This window comes from Acinonyx jubatus, chromosome C1 (genome assembly GCF_027475565.1).
Source record: "Acinonyx jubatus isolate Ajub_Pintada_27869175 chromosome C1, VMU_Ajub_asm_v1.0, whole genome shotgun sequence".
NCBI classification, from domain to species: Eukaryota; Metazoa; Chordata; class Mammalia; order Carnivora; family Felidae; genus Acinonyx; species Acinonyx jubatus.
The window spans coordinates 136,827,880-136,844,348 of NC_069381.1; the positions used below are offsets into that span (position 1 = coordinate 136,827,880).

General features: G+C 34.2%; 1 protein-coding gene and 1 pseudogene across 5 annotated transcripts in view; one reads left to right on the forward strand and one right to left on the reverse strand.

The window, feature by feature from the left end:
• Positions 1-16,469, forward strand: part of MBD5 (methyl-CpG binding domain protein 5) — a 428,915-nt gene that overhangs the window by 145,107 nt on the left and 267,339 nt on the right. The window lies entirely within an intron of this gene.
• LOC106971518 (40S ribosomal protein S24-like) lies at positions 865-2,791 on the reverse strand (annotated as a pseudogene).

Genomic DNA, 16,469 nt, shown 5'->3' on the forward strand with positions numbered 1-16,469 from the left:
ACAGTTTAGGGGGGAAATGTCATTTTTTCACTTTCACACACACACACACACACACTTGTTTTCCACCTTTTTTTTCTCTATTCTCTGCAAAAAAATAATCGCAACTACAAATCCATTTTACAGCTATAAATATTAGTCTTGGGGACAGATATATAGTTTACATACACTTAGCTTTTTCACTATGTTTAGCTTTTAAAAGATCATTACTCTTGAATAAACCCACCTTAGTGGGAAGTATGTGACCAAAGATGCCCTTATCTGGCCCACAGGACTCAACACTTAGCCATCTAGTCTGTTGTAGCTATCTAGTTGCTGCAAGCACTAATCGAGCTTGCAGAGTCAAGATCCAGAAATAAGAATCCATCAGCTTGGCATCCCATTGACCAGAGGAGCTCTGGAATTATGGTGAAGCTGGGACCTAGACCTGAACCCTTCTAGTTGGCACCTATCACCTGACCTTGAGAAACATAAATGCCATGCATGCACACTCTAAGAACAGATTGTAAGATTCAAGTCAGACAAATACTGGGAGGAACCAAGAAAGGCTTTAAAGATGAGAAAGAATTCAAAATTGAGTACAAAAAAATTGTACTTGGGTTGAGTTTAATCCATAGTTCATTTTTTTTTTGTAACATGTGCCTTCAAGTTGCAATAGGAATATACACATTTTACTTAGATGATGATTCATATCTTTTGTTCTGATGGGTGTTTGTCCTTGCTCTGGTTTGGAACATTATAGGGATCTATAAGGAGGATTTCTTTTTAAAAAAAATGTAGTTTATTTATTCTCTCATGAAAAAAACTGCACAATCACCACAGTTAAAGTCACCGTACAGTCTTTACTCATGTTGTCCAATTTCCAGCTCACTTGTTGCTGGCACCAATATTGGCTTTCAATCCCCTTTACCTTCTTCATTCTGTTCTTGCGTTCCTTTTGCTGTTTTCTTGACATCTTTGTCTTCTCACACAGGCCATGTCTTGCAAGTCTATGTTTGGGTTCATTTTTCTTTGCATAATCTAAGAAATCATAAATCATGCCAAAGCCAGTTGTCTTGCCACCACCAAAATGGGTTCTGAATCCAAATACAAAGATGACCTCTGGTGTGGTCTTAAATTTTGGCTAGTTTTCCCCAAAATGTTGTCTTAGGTTCTTCTAGGGTGAGGAACATCACTGACCACTTGTTTCTGCTGAAGTAGTTGTTTGGTCATGAACTTCCTGGTCCATATGGTTACTGTGTCGTTCATGATGGCAGCCGAGCTTTAAGCAGCTGGGAAGGAAGAGATTATTTCCTGAAAAAGTTAAATCACAGGCTGATATTATTCCTTGAGCTTATATGTGTTTCCTAGTGTATAGTCCCATGCTCTTGCTTTGTTAGCATTTTATGAGAAGTTATACACTCTCAGTAATACTTAAATATTATTAGCATACCTTATACTTACAGGTAAAACTGGTTTACCAAAATTTTACCAACATTCAGGGCTAAATTTACTTTGTCAGAATGATCACTGTGGTGTTTGGGGGGGGGGTGTCTAATAGATTTGTTGTTGTAATAGTTAATGTGGTACTGTTTTCATACACCCTTGTAGCCCCTTACCATTTTGTGCACATCAGCCTTCCAAAGGCCAGCACCTCCATCTAAGCCATAGGACTGCCTCTGACCTTCTAGAAACCACTGGGATTAGACTGTAAACAATGACTAACAGGTTTCAGCTTCCTTGGCCCTGGCTTAGACAATTCTGAGACCTGTATCTTATACCATTTGCCAGTTTCCCCCAGAAGATGAAGTTTCAGTTGGCTTCTGTGATAGCTAGCCTAATAGTGTACCCTATATTAGCTGCTTGCCCTTCTCTTATCACCTTCCCCATTTCCCTGCCAGTTCTTCTGAACCTCCCAAATGAAAAAAAAAAATGTATACTCAGTTTTATTCTCAGAGACTGCTTCCTTAGAAACCCCACTAAGACAACTACCTAATAAACCCAAAGATAAGAATCCTTCCCATTTAGGCTGGTATTATTTATTTTATACTGTTAATGATACGTTGTTTAGAGTAAATGGACAGTTATAAAGATGATCTATTTGAATTTGAGACTGAAAATATATAGTATGATAGATTCCTTTTAATTTTTTTGTGACTCCAAGTGGATAAAGTTATTTACTAGCCATCAAATACGAGTAAAACTTAACAAAGTTTTGTGAGTTAAAGGATCTCACACAGTCACCCTTACATTGAGACTCTACACATAATTTTAAAATACTGAAGTCAATATGTATAGTAAAGTTTAAAAATGGAAGTAAGGAAAAAATGCTTTTTAACCAAAAAAATTGAATATAATTCTAACAGAAAATTCTGTGAGATCTACAGTTTAAACTAAAACAAATCTTAATACCCTTAAAATGCTTAAATATAAATATTTAGGGATGCCTAAAATGCTAAAGAATTTAAAATAGCAAAGTAATAAGATTCTAGGACATTGAAAAGTAGTTTTTGGAGCATTTAATATACCAAGTAAATAAAATATTTGACAGTCACCTTGATACTTAAAGTAAAATGTAACAAAAAGCTCAAATGAAAATATTACAAATAATCTGAAAGTACTAAGAACATTAGATGGAAACTATTTTTGCACACCAACAACTGAATTTAAAGAGCAATCTTTCAAAGTAAGAAATGGTCACAGGAAGAACTCACAGAAGTCTCAAGGATAAACAGAAGTACTAGGTGTAGTCTGAAGAACATGGGGAGTCAGGCAGTAGCTGAACTTAATCTCCATGGAACAAATACACCCATTCCCTTGATCTGTGGGAAAGGTGCCAGACAAGAGCCTGGTCACTGTTGATAATTCACACTTGGGAGCCCAGGTCAATACAAGTTGGCGTTGGGCCTGTTTGCAAACTGTCTTTGAAAAGACACTTCCTCTGAAAGAAAAAGGAGAAACCAAGCTCATGTAAGGGACTCCAGACTTTCTGCTGCATTTCCCATTCCTTAGGTAATGTTTTGTAGAAACTGATGATAGATACATAAACAAGGAAAGGAAAGGTAATTCAGGAGCATTAGCTGTGATGAAGAACCCATGATAGTAGTATTTAAACCTTTGAGGGTAGACAGTCTGTATCTACACAAATCTAATCTAAGGCTGCTTTTCTTCAAGCCACCAGGATGCAAGATAAATTTGGTATATTTTTTCATCTTTTGCTGTTTGATTTCTATCACAAGTTGAGGAACTACCATGTGCTTTTTCTCTCAATGGTTTGATTTTTTAAGTGTTTATATGTTTTATGAATCAGACAACTCCAAAGACAATACAGTATAGTGATTAGGAACAAACGCCCTTGGGCCTGGTTGCGTAGGTTGAATGCTGGCTCTGCCACTTACTAGCTACTATAACCTAGAGCATGATACTTTACCTCTCTGTCTTGGTTTCCTTATTTGTTATGTGGGTGTGATAAGAGCATACAATTTCATAAGGTTGCTCTGAGGATTAAACCACTTAAATGTAAAATTCTTAAAATAGCACCTAGCATATATGAATACTCAATAAGTTTTTGTCCATGTATGAAAACAGCATATTGTAGATGAAATTAGAATTTATAAAATTGTTGAGATACGTTACTCCTTTTATGTAATGATCATTGTGAGGAAAGTGCATTCTTAATTACCAGACTACCGATTTCAAAAATGAATGTTTGAAACATGACCCATTTGTGAGGAAAGGACTGCAGTTTTGCTTGTTTTTCCATGTAGTATTTACAGTTGACCTTGGCATAACCCAGGTTTGAACTGTGTGGGTCCACTTACACACAGGGTATTTTTCTGATAAACACAGTACTGTAAATGCATTTTCTCTTCTTGATGATTATCTTAATAACATTTTCTTTTCTCTAGCTTACTTTATTATAGGATACAGTATATCATATATTTAAAAATATGTTAATTGGCTATTTGTAAGGTATTAGTTTATGGTATTAGTAAGACTTCTGGTCAACAGTAGGGTATTGGGAAGTCAAGCATTATATGTGGATTTTTGACTGCATGTAGGTTTGGCATCCCTAATCCCCTTTGTTCAGGTGTCAACTATACCATGTTTCTAGTAAGGTGAGAGGAGAGTAAGTGGTATGCCTACCATTGCTAATAGGCACTTTTTGTTATTTCACACAATCCACAATAAGCTCTACTAAGTAGTTAGTAATAACTATTTCAGAAGAGGAAGTTAAAATTTCAGAAAAGACCAGTGACTTACCCAGGTAGTAGTCTGTCTGACTCCAAATACAAAGCTTCTGCAACTATCCCTGTTTCATTAACAGAGGAGAGATTTGAAACATAACAACTGGTATGGCGTAGGCACTAATTTGGGTGGATCTAAGGGTCTTATAGGCCCCCAGCTCTGCCAGGTCTTATCTCCTAAGGGGTTAGAATATGGATAAGTCTGCTTGGTGGAAGCGATGTCCCTAGAAAAGAGTACATGGGGAGAGGAATAGAGAGTAGTGGCCATTTTCTAACAAGTATGGAAGCCTTTTACTATTTAGTATGTTAACAACTGGTACAGCAACACTGTTCGTTCTGACCAAACATTAGATGTATCAAAATTAATTTTGATACATCTAATGTTATAATTATGTATATAAAAATTTAAATACTATGTTAATTTTTGGGTTTTTGTTGGTTTTTATAAGACACATTTTTAGGAGCAGGCAAAATTGAGAATTCTTTCCTTGAAATTTCTGCTAAACTGTTATATAAATATATGGTCGTTTTTCACTGATTGGTCAATAGACAGTTAAATAGATTGCCTTTATTTACAGTCAGCCATTTTTTAAAATTATGAACTTGCAATATATGGTGGAGGAAGTTTTTACCTTACAGTACTTGGCCAAAAAATTTATTAAGCTATTGTAAATATCATAAAGGACTTTGTTGGTTTCCTTCTCTTCCAAATGTGAATTTGCTCTCATTTATAACCTTCCTCTTATTATATCTTCTTTATCAACATCCAAGAAGAATAAAACAGTGATGATTTTTTTTTTACCTAATAATCTACACAGTATATGCTCAAATAAACACATAATCTCTTAAGAATCTGGGAGCAACAAAAATCACTTATAGTGTTTATTCCTCTTTCACCTTTTTTGTGTGGTAGTAAAATTATTTGAACTATAGGTTTTAGTCACTGAATACATTGTTTCTTGGTTTGTATTGCAATGTTTCATAGAACTAAATGAACTAAATGAACTAAAATGAACTAAATGAACTAACTCTAGTGCTTTTAGTTTAAACCATGAGAAATTTCCAATCCTCAGTCTTTTTTGAGCAATAAAAAAATTTCACCTGGTTCAATCGAAAAGAGAGGCATCCCAACATATTGAGATAATTTTTTTTATTATTTTCTATATGAATCAACTGAATATTTCATTTTATTTTTGCTTCAATTGCTCTCTGTTGCAATGAGCCCATCAATAGGTATTTTTAATTGTTACATATTTAACTTTTACTGAACATGAACCTACCATACTGTTTTACTTCCTCACACTAATTTGCAATTCACTATAACAAGTTAAAATTCTATGTTACGTATATTTATCTAGGGGACATTTTATTGTATCTGTATCTACAATAGTATCTACAACTATATTTTCAGTGCTAAGGAATCATCAGAAAAAGTCACAGCATTATAAAGGCCAGCAATATAAGGAACATTTAATATTTGATTAATTTTAAGTAGCATTTTAAGCTTAAAGAGAGAGATGGTATTAAGACTTAAATCACTCTTACAGAGCAAAATGACCTATAATGTTTTGGTTCAAACATTTAAGTAGTTCTTTTTCTGCATAGTCATTTAGGTTCATTATAAACACGGAGAAGATGGAGCAAATCTCTGCAAATTCTTCACATTTTATATGTATAGTTATTTTTTCTGTTGCCTTTCAAAGATCTAAAATGATATTCCATTTATTTCTTGTGTATCTCAAAAAAGAAACTTGACAAGGCAATCCTTTAAACATGTAAACAAGAGTGACTCAAACTCTTTTTGGTTGCACTTGCTCATATTTAGATTTCATTTTTTGATTTCTCAATTATCTTTCACTGAGTCGAAAATGACCCCATCATTATTTACTTCTGGAGGCAATTTGTGTAATCTAGACATCTTTTTCTGTTTATAGGGATTTTATTCTTGTGTCGTTGTGTTATTTTCTCTAATAAACCTCTTCATTATTGGCAGGTTGGCATAGTACCGAACTGATCTTGGTAGGATTTGAAATATGCTTTTTTGGTAAAGCTATTTCCAGATATCATAAAATCAGGCATACTACTGGCTCATAAAATTCCTCATGTAATATGGTTTCTTTTGCTATTATGAGTGCCTGCACTAAAAATCTGCAGAAAGTCAGAGCCTGATGTTTCCCCCAAACACTCGCTGGTGACTTTGATACTCTGGTCACACTAACCTCCTTTTCAGACATCACTAAGGATGATACTCCTATTCTGTGCATTTATGTGCATTTTCCCTGCTTGTCATTTTTTTATTTTAATGCGTTGACATGTGAGGATTTCATCTCCTTGCACGGGGTTCTAACATCTCTCCCTGACATCTTTTTGTTTTTATTGGAAATCATGGTAGAACTTGATTTTCCCAAGATGCAACTACTTATGGCTTTTTTGTTCATTACCTGGGTAAAGTCTCTTCCCTTAGGATAATACTGAAGGATTTGTTTCCATTAATGAAGACCCTTCATTTTGGAGGGTTGTTTTATTTTGTTTCATTAATAACTTGAAAAATCACTTTAGCTGAAGTATGCATTACATAAAAAAATTATGCCATAAATACTGGAAAGAGGGTATTTCCACATAATAGAACATTTAAAATGTCTTACAGCATAAATTTGATGTTTTCTGTAAGCAGTTTATATGCTGATTTTTTTAAAAAATATTTTTAATGTTATTTATCTTTGAGAGAGAGAGAGAGGGAGAGAGAGACAGACAGCACGAGCAGGGGATGGGCAGAGAGAGGGGGAAACACAAAATCTTAAGCAGGCTCCAGGCTGTGAGCTGTCAGCACAGAGCCTGACACAGGGCTTGAACTCACAAACCGTGAGATCGTGACCTGAGCTGAAGTCAGTCGCTTAACTGACTGAGCCATGCAGGCACCCCATATGCTGATTTTAATAATCTATAGCTGCATTTTGAAGCTGCTTATTTTAAAAATCTTATGAAGACAGTTTTTAGTCTGTATACACATACTTTAAAACTATATTAAAATTATTTACATGTTAATTTAAATATATCTTTCCTTTAGTTTTCTTTTAAATTAGTCTTAATTAACAAGTACTAATTAATAAGTCTATCATATTTTATTAGTTTTTAACTTACCTGATTTTCTTTTGTTTTTATACAGAGTTCGTCCTTCTTTAAATATAATTTATTGTCAAATTGGCTACATACAACACCCAGTGTTGTATACACCCAGTGCTCATCTTTTTTTGAAAGAAACTTTTTTTTTAAGTTTATTTGTTTATTTTGAGAGAGAGAAAAAGTGTGAGTGGGGGTGGGGCAGAGAAAGAGAGTCCCAAGCAGGATCCACCCTGTCAGCACAGAGCTAGGCACAGATGCTTAACTGACTGAGCTACCCAAGCACCCCAGAGAACATCTTCTAAAAAGAATTTCTGAGTTCTGATTCAGTATTTTCTAATCTCCTACAACACTCTAGTAGTTTATCTCATTCAGTACAGTGGAATCACTTGAGGCTTGTTATTATCTTTGTTACCACCATGTAAATAAAGCATTATGGTTTATATTTAGATCTGGATTTCTTTTTAGGTATTGAAGTAGATGTATGACAGCTTCATGAAATCTATCTTTATGATAGTGTTTTTCTTTAGGATTATAGTGTTTTATGTATCAAATGCCCCCAAATGTTATATCATAGCACCATTAAAAACTTGAAAGTGAAGCTTCTTTAAGAACTCTTAATTTTTGTGAATGAAAGTAAGAGCCTCTCTCTTTCTGTCTCTCACACACACACAGAGTTACAGACCCTTTTTCTGTTTCATCATCAAGAGAAACATCATTTTTGGGGGGGCTCAATTCTAGTTCTTTTGCAGTTTTTTATTTGGTGCTATGAATTTTATTTATTTTTTAATTAATTTATTTTAGTTTAAATCCAAGTTAGTTAACATATAATATAATAATGATTCCAGGAATAGAATTTAGTGATTCATCACTTACATATAACACCCAGTGCTCATCCTAACAAGTGCCCTCCTTAATGCCTATAGTCCATTTAGCCCATTCCTCCACCCAACACCCCACCAGCAACCCTCAGTTTGTTCTCTCTATTTAAGAGTCTCTGATGGTTTTTCTCCCTCTCTGTTTTTATCTTATTTTTGCTTCCCATATGTTCATCTGTTTTGTATATTAAATTCCACATATGAATGAAATAATATGATATTTGTGTTTCTCTGACTGACTTATTTCATTTAGCATAATACACTCTAGTTCCATCCACATTGTTGCAAATGGCAAGATTACATTCTTTTTGATCATGGTGGCACTTTCAAGGTTTTGTTTTATTCTTCATGTTGGCCCGCCATCAATTTATATTGCATTGTTTGTTTTAACAACAAATAACATATTTAGCTAAATATGTTAGGGGAACAAATTTCTGACAGATACAAGTAATGCCTGTATCTATAATACTGCTTTAGAATTTAAAAATATTAACAATATCCTGTTAATATTTATGAATTTCTGTTGTCTGTCTCCAAAAGGGGGCAGTGCAACTTTGGTATTTGACTTAGGAATGCCTTTTTTTTTTTTTTTCAAAGCATTCTCTTGTTTGCTCATAAAATTTCTTGTGATTTTTAATAATAGATTCATAGAATCATGGAGTTGGAATCAAGGTTACCATGTTTCAGAAGGAATTTAAGCATACCCTCTGATGTTGAAATCCCCCCTTTGATATCCCCATCTCTTATCCGTAATTCCATCTACCACCTTACCTCATTTTATTGTGCTTTGCAGATACTACGTTTTTTTTACACTCTGAAGGTTGGTGGCCACCCTCCTTTGGGCAAGTCTTTTGGCGCCATTTTTCTAACAGTAGTCACTTTGTGTCTTTGTATCACATTTTGGTTATTCTTACAGTATTTCAAAGTTTTTCATTATTATTAATTTGTTATGGTGATTAGTGATTATGACTTTCTGAAAGCTCAGACGATAGCATTTTTTAGCAATAAAGTATTTTTTTAATTAAGGTATATACATTGTTTAGACATCATGCTATTGCACGCTGAATAGACTACAGTATAGTGTAAGCATAACATTTATATGCAGTGGGGAAGCAAAAAGTTCATTTGACTCACTTTATTGTAATATTTGTTTTATTGTGGTGATCTGGAACCAAACCCACAATATCTCTGAGGTGTATGCCCGTACACTTTTAGCATAATCCTGAACAAAGAAATCAACAGGAGTTATCACTGTTGCTTTTTTCTCTCTTCTTTTTTGTTTCCTCTGTAGAACTTTTTAGCATTAAAAATATTTTATTTCCAGCATTCTGGAAAGGTGGGCAACTGCTGTTAATGATTATAATGAGAAAAAGAGGAACATGAGGTTTTTAAAAAGAAAATGGGAGTGATGTCAGTGGTAGTGATTTCTAAAGATGCTGTGAAAAAAATAACAGGGATATATTGCTAGAAATGTCTCATAGAGACTACTGAGTCAGGAGTCAGAGAGGCAAAAGGCAGAACCTGAGAAGATATATAACATCAGTATCATCCTACTCATAAACTTTTAACATTACCAGCATTTAGAGCAAGGCAGAGAGCAAGGTCATTAGTGTATTTATTATTTCTAAAAGTAAAATAGCTTTATAAAATATAATAAATGTATATGGAATAGCTTTGTAATTTATTTCTGTAACACTGCCATAGAGGAAATCCTTGAAAAGTTCTGGTGCATGAAAGAATAAGTGGAATGATTTTTTAAAATGTTTTTGTTTTATTGAATATAAACCTATTAACATAGACCTTCATATTTACATTATTTTAATCACCAAACCCCATTTGATTTTCTCTAGAACATACTTATTTTCTCAACCTTAAGTTGAGAGATCCTTAGTGGTTTTCAAGTACCTTATTTTTGAGGTTGGGAGAAGCTACATAGAATTAGAGTAATAAATGGGTTGCTAACCCATTTTCTATGTCCCAGCCCTATTAGCTCATTAATTGTCTATCAACCAACCCAATAGGATAACCAGCATAATGAATTTATTATTGCCAGAATATTTATATGCATGTTCTTGGTACTATATTTGCCAAAATGTTGTACTTAATTCTTTCTATCCAAAAAGGTCAGCTCTTAAATTGTTTGGCATGTTAGTGTACCCAAATATCACTAATTGGTATTTCCCAAATAATAGATGTTATTAAGGTGGTCTGTCAGAACCAAATTGATAATTTATTCCAGTGGAAGAGATACCTTGTCTAGGTCAGATGGACAATTTTAGAGAATGCTGGTGGGGCAAAAAAAAAAAAAAAAAAAAAAAAGGAAGAAACAAAGATTGTTTCTTTTCTTTCTCTAATGAAAAAGAAATGCTACTTACTCTTATACCTTGGATAGCCTGGTTATTATCAACTTTTATAGAAAGAACTTCAGTTATGTTGGACTCTAAATATAGTTTCTTAACTGAAGCCAGGTCATCTGGGCAAGTTGCAAGAGGACTAAAGGCAAGGCCTAATTTAATGGACAGGATTTCAAATTACCTATGGTTATTTGTTTTGACACTGACTGGGGTGTATCCAATAAGAGTCTTTTATGTTGTTGACTTAAAAATAGAATGGTTGTGTTAAAACCATAAATCAAAGTTATGCAAGGTCCACTAAATACGTGATCGGGAATAAACCTAATAATGGACTTAACTGGTACTAAGCAATGCTTAAATATTCTCAGGCTAAGATTATGCTCTATGACAAACAGTTGAGAAAACAAATCTTCCATTGATTGCATGATTAGAACTCTTGTTATACTGAAGAAATATGGAAACAAAAAAAAGCAGACATGGCTTAAAAATATTTTTAATTACTTTAATGTTTGTTTTTTATTGAAATAAAATACTTTGTGAAGTTTTATTTTATTCCATAATTTTTTGCTATGATCTGTTTCCATTCAGCCACATATGAAATTTGTGAACTAGAATTTTTTTAAGTTTATTTATTTATTTTTAGAAAGAAGGAGAGAGAGAGAGAGAGAGAGAGCACACATGAGGGACAGGCAGAGAGAGAGAAAGAGAGAATCCCAAGAAGGTTTTGCACTGCCTGTGCAGAGCTTGATGTAGGGCTCGAACTCATGAACCATGAGATCATGACCTGAGCTGAAATCAAGAGTTGGACGCTTAACTGATTTAGCCACCAGGTACCCCTAAATTAGAATTATTTTTAAGTCACCTGTTAGAATAAATGGGATCTTGAGGTCTACAGTATTGTATACTGCTAATACTATGAAAGTAACCACCGATAAAAGTTTAGGTTTTGATATAGTTCCATAGCTCAGGGAAGTGGAAAGCATGTTTTCTTCCTGTAAAAACTGCCATATTTCAAATTTGGGAGTGCAGTAATATTTTAAGAAGGTATAGTTTTTCATTAAAAAATTTCTAAGGAGTTAAATCCATGAATATGATATCCCATTATTGAACCATACTTAATGGATCTTAATGTCTTTAGACTCATAGAACATCACATTCAAATCAAGACAGGGTTTTTAACATAAACCTTTAGTATTTATTATGCTTTATTATGTAAATTTTACAGATTTTATTCTGTAAATTGTACAGAAATAGAAAGTATGTAACACTAAATGAAGACTTTGAAATCATCTTTTTGTGAGAAGAAGGGTTGAAGTGGACCCCCATGGCATTCTCCTTTGAGTGGGAAATCTCAAAAACCTTGGAAAAGGGTGGAGGGTATAAGGCAGAAATTTATATACAGATACATTAAGTAAGGCTTCCGGAACTACTGGAGATTTTAGTTTAATGGATAGTGCCTTTAAGAAATACTGTAGATAATTGTAGACTGCATGAGTTTGAAATCTAGCTCTGACAGTTATTAACTGTGAAAGCTTCAACAAGTTAATTTCTCTGTTCCTCAATTTCCCTATCTGTACAATATAGATGATAATAGTACTTCTTAGGATTGTTGTAAAGATTAAATTAATTAATGATGGTTAGAATTTAGAAATCAATAAATGTTAGCTCTCATTACTGTATTTCAAAGCAAGGAAGAAGTGTTAGCAACTTTAAAAATCTTGGACACATTTATTGTTTATTATCTATAAGTTTGTATTTTTGGTCTTTAAAGAGTAATCTGTATACATTGAATTCTTTTGTGATATATAGAGTATTGTGCTATTTATAGAGTTATTGGTTCTTATTGAAGTATGTAGTTTTTCTAAGGAAACACTAAACCATGTTCCCTAGGACTTCTGTGTTACATGTATTTAAATAGAATTTAATTTACTTTTTAAATGTTCTTTTTTTAAGTTTTTATTTAAATTCTAGTTAACACACAGTGTTATACTGCTTTCAGGATAGAATTTTGTAATTCATCACTTACAGCACCCAGTGATCATCCCAACAAGTGCCCTCCTCAATACTCATCACCCATTTAGCCCATCCTATGCCCACCTCCCATCCATCAACCCTCAGTTTGTTCTCTATATTTAGGAGTCTCTTATGGTTTGCCTCCCTCTCTTTTCCCCCCCTTCCTCTATGCTCATCTGTTTTGTTTCTTAAATTCCACATATGAGTGAAATCATATGATATTTTGTCTTTCTCTGACTGACTTGTGTCACTTAGAATAATACCTTCTAGCTCCTTCCACATCATTGCAAATGGCAAGATTTCATTCATTTTGATGTGTAATATTCCGTTGTGTGTATGTATACGTATATGTATATGTATATGTGTATATATACATACACACATATATATACATATATATATATATATATATATATTTACATACATACACACCACATCTTCTTTATCCATTCATCAGTCAGTGGACATTTGGGCTCTTTCCATAATAATTTGGCTATTGTTGATAGCTCTGCTATAAGCATCAGGATGTATGTATCCCTTCAAATATTAAAAAAATAATGTTCATTTTTGTTGATTCAGTTGTTATTATTAACAGCAATTATTATGCCATTACTCTCAGTTGCTATAATAACCTACATCGTGAGACATTAAGAGAGTAAGGTGCAGTAACCTCAAAAGAGATGGGCAAGTTCTTGCAGCTTAGGGAAATTACAATGTTTAAATCATTCATGGTTGTAAAGTATACTAAAGAGAAAAGCTGGGTGCTTCACTCAATCACTGTAAAATGCTATGCTCAGTTAATGGGAAGACCAATAAATAAAATCATCGCATATTTATTAAATGCTTTCAAGCTAGGGCTTGCTGGGAAATTATAATTTAGTTGAGGGAATAAAGCAAACATGCCAAATCTTAAAAATAAAAGATAGAGATAAAGGACCATAAGTGAGTACCTGATTAATTACCTAAGTAACTTGGCAATAATTAGTGTTGGAAGTCAGAAAAAGAAAGAAAGCTTTTAGTGTCTGGTTGATGGAAATTTCCTTCAAGGAGGAAGCAGTATTTGAGCCAAGTTTTGGTTGATGAAGAGATGAGAGATAAACAGCAAAAGGCATCTGGGGTCAAATAGTAAAAGATCATGAGTCTTGCCAAAAGACATTGGAATTTCATTGCATAGCTATAAACCAGAGGCAAACTTGCATCCGATCCTGCAGATTTGAGAGGTGGCTCTGTGTTTGTGAAGACATTTAGGAAGTCCATGACTGTTTACTAGCTATTAAGCAGAACTAGTTCTGGGAAAAGAATCACCTTTAGTCATAAACTGAAGATTGATGTGAACTTAATAGGAAAACCTGAAGTAGTTAGCAGCACATGCATGTAGAAAGAATACTTTATTAGGAGCACCTCCATACTAGGTAGATAAGTGAAAATAATTATAATTTTCTTTAAAGATTTAGCAGTTACTGAGATCATCATTCTTATTATGTATAGCACAGACTTGGATATTCACCTCTGTTTATTAGACTTTTCTTTTTCAGAAAGAATCTACAGAGTATGTGCATATGAATATATTATTTTTATTACAAAGTATTTCTGGACTTGTTTTAAAAGAATTTTCAAGACTAAAATGTTAACAGCCTATTTCATCTTATTTTTAGTAAGCTATGTTAGTGTGTGTGTTGAAGGAAATGACTCAAGACTTTTTCTTTGAGAATTTGTTGCTTTGCACTTAGAGCAAATGATAGTAGAAGAGTTTATTCCCCACTGCTAAGTTAAGGCCAAAACATTTTTAATTCTGAGACATTGTGGGCATGTTTGTAATTATTTATGTAGTTTGGGGTTAAATTGTCATTATAGAATATAATTTAGTTTTCTCTTTTTTGCCATAGTATTTTGTTGATTACCTACACAGTTTACTTAGGTTAGGAGGATAGCACAGCTTACAAAATACATTACCCATAAACATTATTTTAGCTTATCTACATTGATTTATTGCTAAAGTCCTATTTATATTTTAAAGTTATTTCTTATCCAGGATGCCTCAGGATTATCTTTTAAGATTAGAAATATAATCTTAGAGGGTGCCTGGGCGGTTCAGTCAGTTAAGCATCAGACTTCGGCTCCTGATCTCACAGTTCATGAATTTGAGCCCCATGTTGGACTCTGTGCTGATAGCTCAGAGCCTGGACCCTGATTCAGTGTCTCACTCTCTCTTTTGCCCCCTCCCACTCACGGAAGGACTGATACCCTTCCTTAATGTTTTTTAATTTTTTTTTTAATTTTGAGAAAGAGAGGGCAGGGAAAGAGAGAATACAGAGTCCAGCACAGGGCTCGAACCCACAAACTATGAGATTATGACCTGAGCCAAAACCAAGAGTCCATTGCTCAACCGACTGAGCCACCCAGGTGCCTCTCCTTCTTAATACTTAAAAACAAACAAACAACAACAGCAACAAAAAAACCCTAGGCCCCAGCACCACACCATACCAGTTAAATAAGAATATCTAAGAAATATACCAAGTCTCAGTATAAAGTGTCCCAAATATTTTTTAATGTTTATTTTTGAGAGAGAGAGACAGAGCACAAGTGGGGGAGGGGCAGATAGAGAGGGAGATACAGAATCCGAAGAAGGCTCCAGGCTCTGAACTGTCAGCACAGAGCCCAACGTGGGGCTCAAACTCACGAGCCCTGAAATCATGACCTGAGACCATGACCCGAGCCAAAGTCAGATGTTCAACTGACTAAGCCACCCAAGCACCCACCCCCCAAGTATTTTTAATGTGCAGCTGTAACTAAGAAACTACTCTAATGAGAGATCTACAGCAATGAGCAAAAGGATCATGTAATTGAATCCAAAAACTATTGATGTTTGGCTTGGGAATCCATAATACTCAAAATCACATATTCGTATGGCATTATATCCTTCAAATCCTTGTTTCCCTAACTGCTTGTCTTAGGCTTGTTTTTTAAAAAAAATCAAAGAGAGAATAAGATTCTTCTGTGTGTGTTTATGTGTGGCCATTTTTTATTTAAGTATAATTGACATATAATTCATTAGTTTCATGTGTACAACATAGAGATTCCACATTTGTTTACACTGCAATCACTACAATACGTCTAGCTACTATCTGTTACCATACAACGTTAATACAATATTATTGACTACATTCTCTGTGCTGTACATTACATTCTCAAGACTTATTTTTGTTTTTCAAATTTTTATTTAAATTCTAGTTACTTAACATATAGTGTAATATTGTTTTCAGGAGTAGAATTTAATTTCATCACTAACATATAACACCCAGTGCTCAACACAACAAGTTCCCTCCTTAATACCCATCATCCATTTAGCCCATCTCCCTGCCACATCCTTCCATCAACACTCATTTTGTTCTCTATCATAAAGTCTCTTATAGTTTGTTTCCCTCTCTCTTTCTCCCCCTCTTCTTACATGTTCATCTGTTTTATTACTTAAATTCCACATGAGTGAAATCATACGGTATTTGTCTTTCTCTGACTGACTTATTTCGCTTAGCATAGTACACTGTAGCTCAGACTCTTCATTGCAAATGGCAGGATTTCATTCCTTCTGATGGCTGAGTAATATTCCATTACATACATATGTAACGCATCTCTTTTCCTATGTTGCATTTATTTTTTGAGAGACAGCATGAGCCAGGGAGGTGTAGGGAGAAAGGGGTACAGAGGATCCGAGGCAGGCTTTGTGTTGACAGGCTGACAGCAGCAAGCCAATGCAGGGTTTGAACCCATGAACCTTGAGATCATGACCTGAGCCAAAGTTGGATAATCACCTGACCACTCAGATGCCCCATATACCACATCTTCTTTATCCATTCTTCAGTCGATAGGCATTTGGTTCTTTC